General features: G+C 46.2%; 1 protein-coding gene across 4 annotated transcripts in view; it reads left to right on the forward strand.

Annotated features, from left to right (window-relative positions):
* The first annotated feature begins 9,450 nt into the window (after positions 1-9,450).
* Positions 9,451-17,703, forward strand: part of ARHGEF1 (Rho guanine nucleotide exchange factor 1) — a 162,308-nt gene continuing 154,055 nt past the window's right edge. Inside the window, exon 1 of one of the 4 annotated variants that reach the window (XM_089687347.1) lies at positions 9,451-9,547. The gene's annotated coding sequence lies outside the window, so the exon portion shown is untranslated. The remainder of the gene's footprint in view (positions 9,548-17,703) is intronic. The other 3 variants (XM_089687344.1, XM_089687346.1, XM_089687348.1) reach the window with 3 other exon arrangements.

Raw genomic sequence — 17,703 nt, forward strand, 5'->3', positions numbered from 1 at the left:
TGACCTGTCCAAGTTGCTGGTGCGGCTGTGCCGGCACCACGTTCACCCAGTGGGCCGTAAATGACATGTACTGTCCCTGACCGTAGTTACAGCTCCACACGTCGGCGCTGCCGTGCACTTTGGCAGAGACCGACATGCTCAAAGACTGGCCCACCATCTCTTCTACATGTGAATGCAGGGCTGGCACTGCCTTTTGGGCAAAGAAATGACGGCTTGGCACTCTCCACCGCGGCGCGGCACAAGCCATCATTTCTCGGAAAGGTGCTGAGTCCACCAGTTGGAAAGGGAGGGACTGCAGCACCAGCAACTTGGACAGGAGGACGTTCAGCTTTTGCACCGTCGGGTGCGTGCTCGCAAACTGTTGTCTCTTGGATACGGATTCCAAGAAAGACTGTTGACGGAATCCGAGAAGAGGAGTAGCAGGAGAAGGAGCATCTGAACGAGCGGAAGATGCCAACGAGCGACAACTCCCCTCAGCAGAGGTGTTGGAGCCTTGACTGGCTGATAGAGGGCGATTGACGACGTCGGGTGACGGAGCAAGTAACGGAGCGGGTGATGGAGCGGGGGCTGGGGCAGGCAGAACCGCCGTATGTTTATCACGGTTTTCCCAGGCCACCGAATGGTGACGCTGCATATGCTGACGCAACGCTGTAGTCCCAACATGGGCCCCCTGGCCACGCTTGCATTTCTGGCCACATAGTCGACATACGGCTACGTTTACTTCCTCGGGCGGCTTGAGGAAAAATTGCCACACCACCGAGTAGGAAACTTTGCCCCCGCTACTCTTCACTGGCTGACTGCTACTTCCTCCGTGCGCACCGGCACCACTACTGGCCGTGGTGGTAGGCTGCAGTGGAGCTGGTGCTCTACTCCGTGGACGTTTGGCTCCACTGACACTGATGCGACCCTGCTGCTGTCTCCTGGGCAACCCACCGACTGTTTTGCTCGCTGCCAAGCTGCCACCCTCTTCTCCTGATGATGCGGAAGAAATTGCCTGATGACGACGAGGCTGCCAAGTGCGATCAACCTCCTCATCATCAAGTAGGGTCTCCGCCTCACTACTAGCCCCCTCGGCTGCGTCTGGGTCAGGAGACAGACCTGTCTCTAGACCGGCTACCGAGCCACTCTCCTCGCCAGTACTTGTTCGCTTGGCTGCTGAAAAGGCCGATGTCTCCCCCCGTTCCTGACCGCCCTCTGTTAGCTCTTCCTCACTGTACAGTGGGGCTGAGCCCACAGCATGCGATACTTCGCTTGGTGAGGGAACAGCAAAGGACAGGGGCAGGTAGAGGACACGTGATTTCAGTGGGCTTGGTCCCGGGCCATGCCAACTAACGGTTGTGTCTGACGTACCCACCGACCGTTGGCTGTAGGTGTCAGAGGTGACCTGGGAAGAGGAAGACGACCGAGCCAACCAATCAATGACGGCAGGGTTGTCGGTGGAGACACGACCGCTGGATGACACCGGGAGCACTGGCCTCTGGCTGCGAATACTGCTGCCTCGACCCCTTCCTCTGCTGCCACGTCTGCTCGCTCCTAAAACATTGCCTCCTCTGCCACTCCTCTGCATGTTGTCTGACATACTATTTAATTCAACGATTAGGTGTCCCTGAGTAACAATTCTCTGGCACTCAGTAACAATTCTGTCTGTCCCTGAGTATGAATTCTGTGGCCCTGAGTAACAATTCTGTGTCTGTGCGAGTAACAATTCTGTGTCTGTGCGAGTAACAATTCTGTGTCTGTGCAAGTAACAATTTTGTGTCTGTGCGAGTAACAATTCTCTGGCACTCAGTAACAATTCTGTCTGTCCCTGAGTAACAATTCTCTGGCACTCAGTAACAATTCTGTCTGTCCCTGAGTAACAATTCTCTGGCACTCAGTAACAATTCTGTCTGTCCCTGAGTAACAATTCTCTGGCACTCAGTAACAATTCTGTCTGTCCCTGAGTATGAATTCTGTGGCCCTGAGTAACAATTCTGTGTCTGCGCGAGTAACAATTCTGTGTCTGTGCAAGTAACAATTTTGTGTCTGTGCAAGTAACAATTTTGTGTCTGTGCGAGTAACAATTCTCTGGCACTCAGTAACAATTCTGTCTGTCCCTGAGTAACAATTCTCTGGCACTCAGTAACAATTCTGACTGTCCCTGAGTAACAATTCTCTGGCACTCAGTAACAATTCTGTCTGTCCCTGAGTAACAATTCTCTGGCACTCAGTAACAATTGTGTGTCTGTGCAAGTAACAATTCTGTGTCTGTGCAAGTAACAATTTTGTGTCTGTGAGAGTAACAATTCTCTGGCACTCAGTAACAATTCTGTCTGTCCCTGAGTAACAATTCTCTGGCACTCAGTAACAATTCTGTCTGTCCCTGAGTATGAATTCTGTGGCCCTGAGTAACAATTCTGTCTCTGTGCGAGTAACAATTCTGTGTCTGTGCAAGTAACAATTTTGTGTCTGTGAGAGTAACAATTCCCTGGCACTCAGTAACAATTCTGTCTGTCCCTGAGTAACAATTCTCTGGCACTCAGTAACAATTCTGTCTTCCCTGAGTAACAATTCTCTGGCACTCAGTAACAATTCTGTCTGTCCCTGAGTATGAATTCTGTGGCCCTGAGTAACAATTCTGTCTCTGTGCGAGTAACAATTCTGTGTCTGTGCAAGTAACAATTTTGTGTCTGTGAGAGTAACAATTCTCTGGCACTCAGTAACAATTCTGTCTGTCCCTGAGTAACAATTCTCTGGCACTCAGTAACAATTCTGTCTGTCCCTGAGTATGAATTCTGTGGCCCTGAGTAACAATTGTGTGTCTGTGCAAGTAACAATTCTGTGTCTGTGCAAGTAACAATTTTGTGTCTGTGAGAGTAACAATTCTCTGGCACTCAGTAACAATTCTGTCTGTCCCTGAGTAACAATTCTCTGGCACTCAGTAACAATTCTGTCTGTCCCTGAGTAACAATTCTGTCTGTCCCTGAGTATGAATTCTGTGGCCCTGAGTAAGAATTCTCTGGCACTCAGTAACAATTCTGTCTGTCCCTGAGTATGAATTCTGTGGCCCTGAGTAACAATTGTGTGTCTGTGCAAGTAACAATTCTGTGTCTGTGCAAGTAACAATTTTGTGTCTGTGAGAGTAACAATTCTCTGGCACTCAGTAACAATTCTGTCTGTCCCTGAGTAACAATTCTCTGGCACTCAGTAACAATTCTGTCTGTCCCTGAGTATGAATTCTGTGGCCCTGAGTAACAATTCTGTCTCTGTGCGAGTAACAATTCTGTCTCTGTGCGAGTAACAATTCTGTGTCTGTGCAAGTAACAATTTTGTGTCTGTGAGAGTAACAATTCTCTGGCACTCAGTAACAATTCTGTCTGTCCCTGAGTAAGAATTCTCTGGCACTCAGTAACAATTCTGTCTGTCCCTGAGTAACAATTCTCTGGCACTCAGTAACAATTCTGTCTGTCCCTGAGTAACAATTCTGTCTGTCCCTGAGTATGAATTCTGTGGCCCTGAGTAAGAATTCTCTGGCACTCAGTAACAATTCTGTCTGTCCCTGAGTATGAATTCTGTGGCCCTGAGTAACAATTGTGTGTCTGTGCAAGTAACAATTCTGTGTCTGTGCAAGTAACAATTTTGTGTCTGTGAGAGTAACAATTCTCTGGCACTCAGTAACAATTCTGTCTGTCCCTGAGTAACAATTCTCTGGCACTCAGTAACAATTCTGTCTGTCCCTGAGTAACAATTCTCTGGCACTCAGTAACAATTCTGTCTGTCCCTGAGTAACAATTCTCTGGCACTCAGTAACAATTCTGTCTGTCCCTGAGTAACAATTCTGTCTGTCCCTGAGAATGAATTCTGTGGCCCTGAGTAAGAATTCTCTGGCACTCAGTAACAATTCTGTCTGTCCCTGAGTAACAATTCTCTGGCACTCAGTAACAATTCTGTCTGTCCCTGAGTATGAATTCTGTGGCCCTGAGTAACAATTGTGTGTCTGTGCAAGTAACAATTCTGTGTCTGTGCAAGTAACAATTTTGTGTCTGTGAGAGTAACAATTCTCTGGCACTCAGTAACAATTCTGTCTGTCCCTGAGTAACAATTCTCTGGCACTCAGTAACAATTCTGTCTGTCCCTGAGTAACAATTCTGTCTGTCCCTGAGTATGAATTCTGTGGCCCTGAGTAAGAATTCTCTGGCACTCAGTAACAATTCTGTCTGTCCCTGAGTATGAATTCTGTGGCCCTGAGTAACAATTGTGTGTCTGTGCAAGTAACAATTCTGTGTCTGTGCAAGTAACAATTTTGTGTCTGTGAGAGTAACAATTCTCTGGCACTCAGTAACAATTCTGTCTGTCCCTGAGTAACAATTCTCTGGCACTCAGTAACAATTCTGTCTGTCCCTGAGTATGAATTCTGTGGCCCTGAGTAACAATTCTGTCTCTGTGCGAGTAACAATTCTGTGTCTGTGCAAGTAACAATTTTGTGTCTGTGAGAGTAACAATTCTCTGGCACTCAGTAACAATTCTGTCTGTCCCTGAGTAAGAATTCTCTGGCACTCAGTAACAATTCTGTCTGTCCCTGAGTAACAATTCTCTGGCACTCAGTAACAATTCTGTCTGTCCCTGAGTAACAATTCTGTCTGTCCCTGAGTATGAATTCTGTGGCCCTGAGTAAGAATTCTCTGGCACTCAGTAACAATTCTGTCTGTCCCTGAGTATGAATTCTGTGGCCCTGAGTAACAATTGTGTGTCTGTGCAAGTAACAATTCTGTGTCTGTGCAAGTAACAATTTTGTGTCTGTGAGAGTAACAATTCTCTGGCACTCAGTAACAATTCTGTCTGTCCCTGAGTAACAATTCTCTGGCACTCAGTAACAATTCTGTCTGTCCCTGAGTAACAATTCTCTGGCACTCAGTAACAATTCTGTCTGTCCCTGAGTAACAATTCTCTGGCACTCAGTAACAATTCTGTCTGTCCCTGAGTAACAATTCTGTCTGTCCCTGAGAATGAATTCTGTGGCCCTGAGTAAGAATTCTCTGGCACTCAGTAACAATTCTGTCTGTCCCTGAGTAACAATTCTCTGGCACTCAGTAACAATTCTGTCTGTCCCTGAGTAAAAATTCTGTGGCCCTAATAACGTTTCTGTGGCCCTAAGTAACAATTCTCTGGCACTGAGTAACAATTCTGTCTGTCCCTGAGTATGAATTCTGTGGCCCTAACTAGCGTTTCTTTGTCCCTAAATAACGATTCTGTGGCCCTCATTAACAAGTCTGTGTCCCTGAGTAATGGTTCTCTGTCCCTAAGTAACTTCTCTCTGTCCCCAATTCTCGTTTCTGTGGCCCTAACTCTGTCCCTGTCCCTAGTACAGAGCGGTCTGCCTCTGTTCAATGACTGCAGGCAAATGAAGATTTCCAAAATGGCCGCTATATATACCTCGACCATTACACAGTGCTGGCTGGCTGGCTGCTGATTGGCTGATGCGATCACATGTCGTTGAGGAATGCATTATGGGGCAGCGCGCCTTGTCTGCGCGCCTTCCCCGACATCCCCGCTCCGTCGCCGCACATGTCAGCCGCCATTTTCGGAAAAATTTCGATTCGCGCGTCCGAATTAGGCTGTTTTTCGGATTCGGCACGAATCGAAATTTTTCCGATATTCGACTCGAATTCCACTTCGGATACTTCGATTCGCTCATCTCTAGTTATAACCCCCGTTGGTTTTTGCTATTCATGTCCAAACAGGGAGATTTCCCTTCACATCCTTTCCCATCACAACAGAAAGAAAGTTGTCACCATAACTAGTATCCCCATTGGAAGATAACCCCTAACAGGGACACAGACAGGAATAAGAACCTAACGGGGGCTCTAATCCTTCTCCACTCTATACAAAACTACGAAAAAAAGTTTTGCCTTTAGTTATACTTTAAGATGGCCATGCATGGCAACCAATCAGCTTCTGTTTTTCACTTACAAAACATACCTGAACAAGCTGAAGGCAGAAGCTAATTGGCCGCCATGGACAGGCGCTCCAGATTCTGGATACATTTCCCCCTAAGGCTAGGTTTACACCATAAGGCCCCTTTCAGATGGGGAGGACCCATCAGCAGATCTGCCTGCTCAGCGGGGGGATCTCTATGCCGATCCCCGCTGAACAGGCGGATGACAGGTCCGCTGCTGCAGAGCGGACACAGACACTGCTTGCTGATATCAATGGGATGGTCAGATGGAAATGGACCACCTGTCCTTTTCCACCCAATTGTCATCTGATCCGATCTGCTGGATGGATTGGGAATGGATCCCCATCTGTCTGTTTTTGGAGTACAAGATCAGATTGGATGCCTGCTGAAACCCTGCTTGTCCATAGAGGTCTATGGATGGTCTGATCGGGTCCACCTGAAAAGCTGACAGGTGGACCCGATTGGACTGTCAGTGTCTTCTATGGGGCGGTCAGATGGAAACAGACCGCCTGTACATTTTCATCCGACTGCCATCCAATCTGATCCACCAGATGGATGAGGAACAGATCCCCATTCGTCTGTTTTTGGCGTACAGGATCGGATCGGATGCCAGCGGACACTTGACCGCTGACACCCGCTTGTCCATAGGTGTCTATGAATGGTCCGATCGAGTCCGTCTGAACAACTGACAGGTGGACCCGATTGTCTGTCAGTGTCTTCTATGGGGCGGTCGGATGGAAATGGACCGCCTGTCCATTTCCATCCGACCCACCAGATGGATGAGGAATGGATCCCCATTCGTCTGCTTTTGGTGTACAGGATCGGATGCCAGACACGTCAGCGGTCAACGCTGACACCCGCATGTTCATAGAGGTCTATGGATGGTCCGATTGGGTCCGCCTGAAAAACTGACAGGTGGACCTGATCGGACCGTCAGTGTCTTTTATGGGGTGGTCGGATGGAAACTGACCGCCTGTCCATTTCCACCCGATCCTCCAGATGGATGGGAAACAAATCCCCATTCGTCTGTTTTTGGTGTACAGGATCGGATGCCCGCGGGTGTCAGCAGACACTTGACCGCTGACATCTGCTGGTCCATAGAGGTCTATGGATGGTACGATCGGGTCCACCAGAAAAACTGACAGGTGGACCCGATCGGACCGTCATTGTGAAAGGGGCCTTAGCCCTGGTTCACACTGAATGCTACTTCAGCCGAAGTAGCGCGATTACAAAGCCGCCAGCCAGTGTGATTTCATTTGCGGCTTGCTGACATCTGTGCGACTTCATTCACATATGTCAATTCAAGTCGCACATGAATAAATAATAAATAAATCACCAAAAATAATGCAGAAACCTTTTCATAATCGGTGCTAGTCAGAGCAACACCGACGTGAGAGGTTCCATAGGCACAAATAGGGTGTGACATGTCATGTGATTTTGAACTGTCAAATCGCATGATAAATCACATTGGTGTGAACAGGGGGGGGCAAGGCTAAGTTCACATTTGTACAGGTTAGGAACATGTGCATAATTGTGTGTGTTCCCAACTCGCAGAGAAATGCACTGCAGCGGCACCCATGTGCATCTACACGCCCTGCGCTACACATGGTGCTACGGCGCCATGTGGAGTGTTTTTAACCTCTTCACGCCGGCCGAACACAAATGTTTGGCCTCCCGGCGTCTGGGCCTAGACGCCGAGCGGCCACACATTTGCGTTCCATGCGCGCTCCCAGCACACATGTCCGGTATTCACCGAAAGGTCCTGATCTCTTCTTTTGATCGGGACCTTTCCTGATCATGTGACCGCCGTGATGTCGCGTCACATGACTCTAAACCCCACCCCGCCTCTCGGCTTCTGAAACCCTTAAAGGTCCAGGAGGCGCTGGCGTGAAGGGGTTAAAAAAGGGTTGAGGACTTTTTTTCCCCCTACGTTTCTCATGGGTACAGCAGCCTGTTATGTGCATGCTCACCTATCTGAGCCTGTGGTGCGACGGAGCGCGTTGGTTATAGGGGCAGCTAATTCATTTCAGTGGGCTGCCTTTCGCACATCAATTGTGCAAAAACAGTCCCTCTTTTTTTAAAATTGCGCCACACTGACCCTCATGGTGCTGTAGCACCATGTGGTTTTGCACACACAAAAATGCACAGATTTGCATCCGTTAAAAAGGAAGATTCTGTGCGTGTCAGGAAAGCGCATGTCTCCCAACGTGCACATGCTAGTTCACACTAGACGCAGTTCAGTGTGCTTCTTTTCTCCATTAGAAGTGCATGCACAGTGTTTTCCATGTATTCCAATGGCCCTAGTTCACACCAGTGCAGTCAGTTCCAGTCAAATTTCTGTTGCAGAAAAAAAAAAAGTAGAACATGCTGCATTTTTCTGCACAGAATCATACTGGAACATGGCAAACTGCATCAAAACTGCACCGGAACTGCGTGTGGTGTGAACTGTAAACAAAAACGTATCCGGAGTGCGTTTTGGTAGTGTGATCTGGCCCTCAATATGTAAACCTTGCCTAGGGTCAATTCACACCAGATTTTTTTCTGTATCAAAAATGCATGAATAGTAGATTATATGGTTTCCAATGGCACAATCAGTTCCGGTGCAGAAAACAAAAGTAGAACATGCAGCATTTTTTCTGCAGAGAACTGTAGTGGAATGCAGCAAAAAGCATAAAAAAAAAAAAAACCCACCACATCAGGGGCGGACTGACAACTCATGAGGCCCCCGGGCAATAGGGGATCATGGGGCCCCTGTGTCCTTGCCCAAACTCAAAAAAGCCTATGAAAAAGGTACCAGGGGCATCTCATGGGGCCCCCTTCTGACCCCAGGCCCTCAGGAAGTGCCCAAATTTCCAAATGGTCAGATTGCACTGGCACACATCTACAGGCATCAAAAATGCAGCGAAACAGATCACGTGAAAAAGTAAAAAAGCAGGAAACCTTGGGAAAAAAAGCACTGGAACACACTGAAAACTCATCAAAAATGCATCAAAAACACGCATGCAGAAACGCATCCGGAGTGGGTTTATTTGGTGGGAACTGTAAGCAAAAATGCATCTGGAATGCGTTGTGATTTTGTGGTGTGAACTGGCCCATAGTCTGCATATTATGTGCAAAGTACAGTGCACACTATCAACCAGTAAAAACACACCTGCCATTGATTAATGTACATTAAACCAACAAAAGCTGGTTCCTGATTGGCTGCTGATTGCACAGTAATGCAGTCATCAGATCTTACCCTAGAAGCCACATGCACAATTCTCCTGTTATTCAATGCACACCTAGGTGCCTGTGTCTGGGACAAGAAGCACACTGTGTGCAAATTACACATGCCAGCCATTGCAGCTCCCTCCCTTTGTGTGTCTCTGCTTCTCCCCACCCTGCTTCATATGTGTCTGTCCTCCACCCCCTCCCTTGCTGTCTGCCCTCCCTTAGACTCTTTCCCAGCACTTCCCCTCCCCCTGACACACAGCCCTTCCTGCCTCCACCTCTCCTCTGCAGTCTGTACTTTGATGACAACTCTAGGACCAAGTCCATGATCCCCCCAGACTGAACCCCCCCCCCCCCCATGTGCAAAGGAGCTGAGTGAGCTGCAGGGATCCTTGTGTACAGGTAAGAGGGTTGCAGAGTTGGGGGAGGGGGGCACCTTCCTGCATTGAACCCCCATTGCACAGACTCTGCTCTCACCTTTGTGTTGTTATTGTACTTTGTTACTTGTGATCCTAAATAGAACATTAGAGGAAAAGCAGACAATACATGTTTAGTATTTGGGTGCAGCAGTTCCATACAGTTGTGGATCCAGCTCGTCAACTGGTTGTAGAACTGTGAAAAGTGCATGTGTGTTCAATTGACCAGCAACCATGTAATGTGACGGTACCAAAAGGATTAGGATTGGTCCGATTTTATCACTCAGTCTATGACTCTGCAGAGTTGGGATCTTCTGGTTGATCTTTCACGTCTTCAGAAATATTTTCATATTGTATGATCTTTGTTTGTAATACTTTATACAGCTGCTTTATCAATTGTAAATATTTGAAGTTGTTACTTTTTTATTGAAAAAAGTTTCTTTCTTGCTTTGAAGCAAACTTTTACTACCGATGGTCATTCTCAGTCAGTGTTCCGTAGATCCCTAGGGTTCCTACAGAAGTGTTTGGGGGTTCCTTGAGCTGTGGCTGATTTACCTTCCATCGGATGGTGTCTGGGAAGTTTTGGGGGACAAGGCCATTTAGCAGAGCCATCGGAATGACACCAGTGAACTTATTATCCACCTTTTTTGCTTTGAAACAAATCTTTATTGCCTAAACTAAGGTCCTGCGAAACTCTGGGGTTCCTTCGCAAATGCATAGGGGTTCCATGAGCTGAGGGTGATTGACCTCCCATCTGATGGTGTCTGGGAAGTTTCAGAGAACAAGGCCACTTAGCAGAGCCATCGGCATGACACCAATGATCTTATTATCCACATTTTTTTCTTTGAAACAAATCTTTATTGCCTAAACTAAAGTCCTGTGAAGCTCTGGGGTTCCTTCACAAATGCCTAGGGGTTCCTTGAGCTGAGGCTGATTGACCTCCCATTTGATGGTGCCTGAGAATATTCGGGGACAAGGCCACCTAGCAGAGTCATCAGCATGACGCCAATGAACTTATCTGCCTTTTTTGTTTTGAAATTACCTTTACTACCTAAACTAGGATTCTATGAAGCTCTGTGGTTTCTTCACAGATGTCTGGGGGTTCCTTGAGCTGTGGCTGATTGACCTCCCATCTCATGGTGTCTGCATAGTTCCAGGACCAACGCCACTTGGCAGAGCCAGTGGCATTCCGCTAATGTTCTGTTATCTGCCCTTCTTGTTTAGAGACAAACCTTTACTACTTATGGCAGCCATAATCAACCATGGTCCTGTGGAGCTCTAGGGTTCCTCCAGAAGTGCCTATGGGTTCCTTGAGCTTTGGCCAATATCTGGTAGTGTCAGTATAGTTCCAGTGCCACTTGGCAAGGACCCCTAGACACCTCTGGAGCCAGTGGCACGACACCAATTGTGTTTTTGTCTGTATGGGTAGCATTCTAAACTTTGGGTGGTTATTGGGTAGAATGCCCATCTACACAAGGGTGGTGAGAATGCCACTTAAAGGGCATTCTACCCAATACCCAACTAAGGGGCATTTTCACACTGATTATTAATTAATTGTTTTTAGCAGGGTTTTTTCCAAGACCTGTAAAGGTGGCTTTATGACCCCTAGGTGGTTATTGGCTAGAATGCCCCCTACCCAAGGGTGGAATTATGTTTGGTCAGAATGCCACACAAGGCTGGCATTCTGACCTCTACTGAAAGAGGGGGTCATTCTGCCCAATATCCACCTAGTGGGCATTTTCCCTCTGATCATTAATTGTTTTTAGCAGGGGTTCCCCAAGACCTGTAAGGGTAGCATTATGGCCCTTAAGTGATTATAGGGAAAAATGCCCCTCTGCCCAAGGGTCGCATTCTCTGGTGGTCAAAATGACACCCAAAGGTGGAATTCTGACCACCACTGAGGGGGGGCATTTTACTCAGTAACCACATAAGGTACATTTTTCAACTGAATCTTGATTAATTGGTTTTAGCAGTGGTTCTCCAAGACCTGGAATAATTTTAAGGGTTCCTTCTGGGTTAAAAAAAGTTGAGAAAGGCTAATGTACAGTGTCAAAAGTTGGTATTTCCATTGAATTGTAGGGTTCTTTTGGGGAGTTGGGGATGCATGATTAAGGTAAGTGCTTGTTACCAATGTTTCAAGTACAAGTGATGGTTAGGGGTTCACTTTAAATATTGCCAGGCACCCTGTACAAACTTTGAATATAAAATTCTTATCATGGTTGCAGCTCTGGTGTTCCTCAAATACTTCCTGTTGGTACAGCTATGTTTGTATGTAACCCTGAAGTGCTGTTTCAGTATTGCTGTTCCTATGCATATTCTCATCCAACTTCAGCTCAACATACTCTTGTTGCAGCTCTTGAATTTCCTCCTCTGTTTTCACTCACCTGTAACAGCAAACCGCAATGGTAAAGGTGTAATTGTGACATACCGATCACCCTCTAGAGCGGTTGTAAACCTCAGACTTGAAATTAGAACAAAGCATATTCTTCTATAGCATGTACTTGTCTCTCAGTCCTTAGTCACTTCTATTGAGTTTTCCTGACACCAAGAGAAAAATGGTGACAGGGGAGGGCACAGTCTGTGATTGACAGCCTCAGCTATGTTGCTGTGTGAAGGGGGGTGTATCCCTTCACTCCAATCAGCTATCAAAGCTGTTGTACACTCTTAGTGGTTAGAGCTTCTGCCTTGCAGCACTAGGGTCCTGAGTTCAAATCCCTGTTGGCACTACCTGCATGGAGGTGCATGTTTTCCCTGTGCTTGTGTGAGGCTACTCTGTTTTCCTCCCATGCTCAAAAAACATGCTGGTAGGTTAATTGGCTCCTGTCTAAATTTGACCTAGTATGTATGTATGTACTGTATGTGTACATGTGAGATGGGGGCCTTAAATTGTAAGCTTCTTGATAGCAGGAGCTGATGTCAGTGAAAAGTATGTAAAGTGCTGTGTAAATTGTTAGTGCTATATAAATACCTTAAAAATAAATAGATGAATAATAAAGCCACAAGAAAATATAGCAATGCCGGAACTATGGGATGGCCAAAATGTGTAGCAGCCATAGTAAGATGTCCATGTTGTTGGCTGGATTGGGGTGACCGGTTGGATGGTGATCGGAGTGACTGTCAGCCAAGGAAGAGGGTTCTCTAGTACGAACCTTCGGAGCTCAGCTGTAGAAATATCTATGAGTGATACATAAAATATATGAAGTGACCTTTTAAGCCCCTGTAGTCCAGGGGCCAAATGCGGCAATTTGGCACTATTTGTGCAGCCCCCAGGGCCCTTGCAGATACTAATCTGTGTTTCCCTATCACCCTATTATAGTCGTGACTTCTTGAAGTCTCCTGCTATACAGGTGAAACTCGAAAAATTAGAATATATGTACTCAGTACTTGGCTTGGGCCCCTTTTGCAGCAATTACTGCCTCAATGCGGCGTGGCATGGAAGCTATCAGCCTGTGGCACTGCTGAGGTATTATGGAAGACCAGGATGCTTTAATAGCGGCCTTCAGCTCTTCTGCATTGTTCGGTCTCATGTCTCTCATCTTTCTCTTGGCAATGCCCCATAGATTCTCTATGGGGTTCAGGTCAGGCGAGTTTGCTGACCAATTAAGCACAGTAATCCCACAGTCATTGAACCAGGTTTTGGTGCTTTTGGCAGTGTGGGCAGGTGCCAAGTCCTGCTGGAAAATGAAGTCAGCATCCCCATAAAGCTCATCTGCAGAAGGAAGCATGAAGTGCTCCAAAATCTCCTGGTAGACGGCTGCGTTGACCCTGGACTTAATGAAGCACAGTGGACCACACCAGCAGGTGACATGGCTCCCCAAATCAACACAGACTGTGGAAACTTCACACTGGACTTCAAGCATCTTGCAGTGTGTGCCTCTCCATTCTTCCTCCATACTCTGGGTCCTTGGTTCCCAAATGAGATGCAAAAGTTGCTCTCATCAGAAAAGAGGACTTTGGACCACTGAGCAACAGACCAGGTCTCTTTTTCTTTAGCCCAGGTAAGACGCTTCTGACGTTTGTTTGTTGTTCAGGAGCGGCTTGACAAGAAGAATACGTCATTTTAAGCCCATATCCAGGATCCGTCTGTGTGTGGTGGCTCTTGATGCACGGACTCCAGCCTCAGTCCACTCCTTGTGAAAGTCCCCAACACTTTTGAATGGCCTTTTCCTGACAATCCTCTCCAGGCTGCGGTCATCCCTGCTGCTTGTGCACCTTTTTCTTCCACACTTTTCACTTCCACATAACTTTCTATTATTGTGCTTTGATACAGCACTTTGGGAACATCCAACTTCTTTTGCAATTACCTTTTGAGGCTTTCCGTCCTTATGGAGGGTGTCAATGATGGTTTTCTGCACAACTGTCAGGTCGGCAGTCTTTCTCATGATTGTGATTCCTACTGAACCAGACTGAGAGACCATTTAAAGGCTCAGGAACCCTTTGCAGGTGTTATGGCTTAATTAGCTGATTAGTGTGGGACACTTTGAGCCGAGAATATTGCACCTTTTCACAATATTCTCATTTTCTGAGATTGTGGATTTGGGGTTTTCATGAGCTGTAAGCCATAATCATCACAATTATGACAAATCACGGCTTGAACTATCTTGCTTTGCATGTAATGAGTCTATCTCATATATTGGTTTCACCTTTTAAGTTGCATTACTGAAATAAATGAACGTTTGCACGATATTCTAATTTTTCGAGTTTCACCTGTATGTCTCTAGTTTATGACGGGCTCCAGAAGAATGTTCCCCAGTCTCCCAACAACTCGTATAGCATATTCTTAGTCTCTGCAAGTCTCCTGCAGCATATCTGCAGTTTCTGACCATCTCTTGTGCCATGTCCACATCTCTCACCATCTCCTTTACCATGTTTGCTCTTTTTAACCATCTTGTGTATCATGTCCACATCTCCAGCCATCTCCTGTATTATGTCCTTGGTCTTTAACCATCTCCTGTATTATGTCCACATCTCCGACCATCTCCTGTATTATGTCCTCGGTCTTTAACCATCTCAAGTATCAGGTCCACATCTCCGACCATTGCCTGTATTATGTCCTCGGTCTTTGACCATCTCTTGTATCATTGCCATAAGCTTTGACTATATCCTGTTGAGTGTCTGCTATCTGATGCTGAATATTCACTGAATTTTATGTGCAGCCCTTTCGTGTTGTTGAGTGCCGCACTTGAGGCCTTCCATATCAGTAAAGTTGACCACCACTGCTTTAGGCTACTTTCACACGTAGGAGGTTTTGAAGCATTCTTGTGTTAAAGCAACTGAAAAGCTCAAGAAAAATGCTTCCCTATGCCTGTGAATGTATATTTATGTATGTTTTCACACTCAGGTATTGCACTTTTGGTGTGTCCTGTAAAAGCTCCTGCTTGCAGCATCTTTGGGGCATGTTTGGTGAGTTCAAAAAAACTCCCCAAAAATGCCTCTTCCTATTGAAATCAATGGAAAACACCTGAAAAGCGCCTCAAAAACTCCTCTGAGAAGCATTTTGGTGCAGTTTTTAAGTCACGTGTCCTTTAGAAACGCTCAGAAAGCGCTGTGTTTTTGCGGCGGATCAGTGTGAAAGTAGCCTTAAGCTGACCATAGATTGATACTGTAGTGGGCTAAATAAAAAGAAAAATCTGATTCTTCCAGCTACACAAACAAGATAGATGGAGGAATCTCCCCTGCCAGGACATCGTATTTTGATAGCGGGACTTTCCACTTTTAGCACACACAGATCAGCGGCTGCAACCGCTGATCGACAAAAGTCTTCCAACATTTCTGTTTGACAGAAGTCAATCTAATCCATTTCAATCCATGGCCAGCTTTAGTCTACGAGCTGAGAAGTGGCTAGGTCCATGACTGGCCGTTCGATTCTTTGAGCCTGGGTTCACATATATGTGGTGCGGTCAATTGCATGTAATTCGCACAGGAACCGCATTCCCGTGCAAATCGCATGCGATTTGTGTGCTGTGCGATTGGAGACATACATATGGCTCTAATCGCACAGCACCTGCACCAAAAACGTGCAGGACCCTTTTTTTGGTTCGCACTAGAATCAGATCTCATGGGTATTCAGACCTATGCGATCCGATTTTGCACATCGCACTGCGTTTTGCGGACAGATTACGGGGTGTTGTTAACTTAACATACACACCCGCAGTGGTTCGCATGAACGGGGTGCAATTCTGATGAGGTGCGGAATTGGCACTGAAAACGCTGCGAATTCCGCATCGCATCAGTGTGAACCCGGGCTTAGGCTTCTTATGAAGGAACAGTCATGCATCTGGCAGAAGTCCTTAAGTTCGCACTGATGTGGTGCGGAATTTGCATTCCATGCGACCCGATTCTAGTGGGGACCAAAAAAAGGGTCCTACACGTTTTTGGTGCAAGTAGGGTGCGATTAGAGCCATACAAAATGTATGGCTCCAATCGCGTTGCACACTAATCTCATGTTATTTGCACAGGAATACGGAGCGGTTCCTGTGCGAATCACATGCGATTGACTGCACTGCATATACAGTATGTGAACCCTGGCTTAGAGAGGAATGGTTGCTTTTTCTATTTAAAGCTGAACTCCAGGTATAGGTTTTATTGCATAATTACAATGGTCCAGTTTGGACTGATGCAAGTATGCATGTGCCAATGACATACCTGTTGGGACTGCTGTGAAAGTGGAGAATCACTGTAGTAACCTACTACTGCTACAGTGACCGTACTCTATTCTCTGGATCCTGTGCCAAAAGGCTGCTCTGCTTGGTACAGGCGCAGAACATCTTGATCTCTGATTGGACGAGGATGAGAGATGGGGCATTAACATCCATCTACTTCAATGGCAGTCCCACAGGTATGGCATATGCAAACTGGGACGAGCAGAGACTGTCCTTCTTTCTAAGGCTGGATTCTCACCTTTCTGTGTTCATTGTTTGCAGTGTGGGCACTGAGTATGGGCACTGAGACTATGGCACTTCAGAATGCCTAGTTGCAACATTGCCAACCAATCTTCCACAGTGCTGTCAACCTTGTCGATAAAGTTTTAATCACTAACTTGGCATTTTCTTGCACATTTTTCTAGGATGATGTGACAGTGAAAATCGGCCAATTCTGGAAAGCTAACTCTTTGTAATTTCCATCCTACGACCGCCCAGCTTTCCTCACTCAGATACAGTCCACGGCCATGACTTTTCATCTTGGTCTGAGCTAGCTACTGGCCTCTGGCCTTGAAAAACTGTTCTGGCCTTCGTTTCTTTGAAGGCTTCTACACTCTGTCTGGTGGCATGATTTTTGGTACAATATTTGACATGAAAGACCTGGGTCTGGTTGAAAGCTGAAGGAATAAGACCTACAGCGACCAGTTTGGCCTTCCTTTATTCTCTGGTCTCCTGGTTGCTATAGCCAACAGCTTTGTTTACTCTGATCTAGTGTTGGGGATTTTGAGGCTAGCTGACATTACAACTTTTTAGAACAAAATTTGATGTGAAATACCTGGACTTAGTTGAAAGCTGATGGTATAAGATGTGCATTACCTATGGCTGCCAGGCAGGCCTTTATTTTCATTTTCCAGCCTAGGGTTGGTGATTTGACTATCAGTCGATTTACAACAGATTTTTTTTTTTTTAGAATAATATTTAACCTAAATGACCTGGGCCTGGTTGAAAGTTGCAGGGACCAGATGTACGTTGCTTATAGCAAGCAGTCATTCCTTTCTTCTATCTTCTGATCTACTGGTTGCCAAAGGCACCAGCTATGTTTACTCTGACCTACAGTTGGCAATTTGGTGGCCAGTTAATTTACATATGACTTTTTAGAACAAAATTTGATGTGAAAGACCTGGATCTGATTATAATCTGGAGGGATAAGACATGCATTGCCTATAGCGACCTTTCTTTTCATTTTCCAGCTGGTTGGTTTCTCTTGGCAACAACTTTTTTTCCGTGGACCTAGGGTTGTCAGTTTGGCGGCTAGTTGATCTAGATCTTTTATGAATATTATTTGACATAAAAAGCTTGTCCTGGTTGAAAGATGGAGGGATAGGAGGCACTTCACCTGTGCAACCAGTCAGGCCTTATTTTCCTGGTTTCCATAGGCGACATCCTAGTTTACTCAGATCTAGAGTTGGTGATTTGACTATTAGTTGATTTACAACTGACT

This window comes from Staurois parvus, unplaced genomic scaffold (genome assembly GCF_062004578.1).
Source record: "Staurois parvus isolate SC_StPar_1 unplaced genomic scaffold, SC_StPar_1.0 ptg000423l, whole genome shotgun sequence".
Lineage (NCBI taxonomy): Eukaryota > Metazoa > Chordata > Amphibia > Anura > Ranidae > Staurois > Staurois parvus.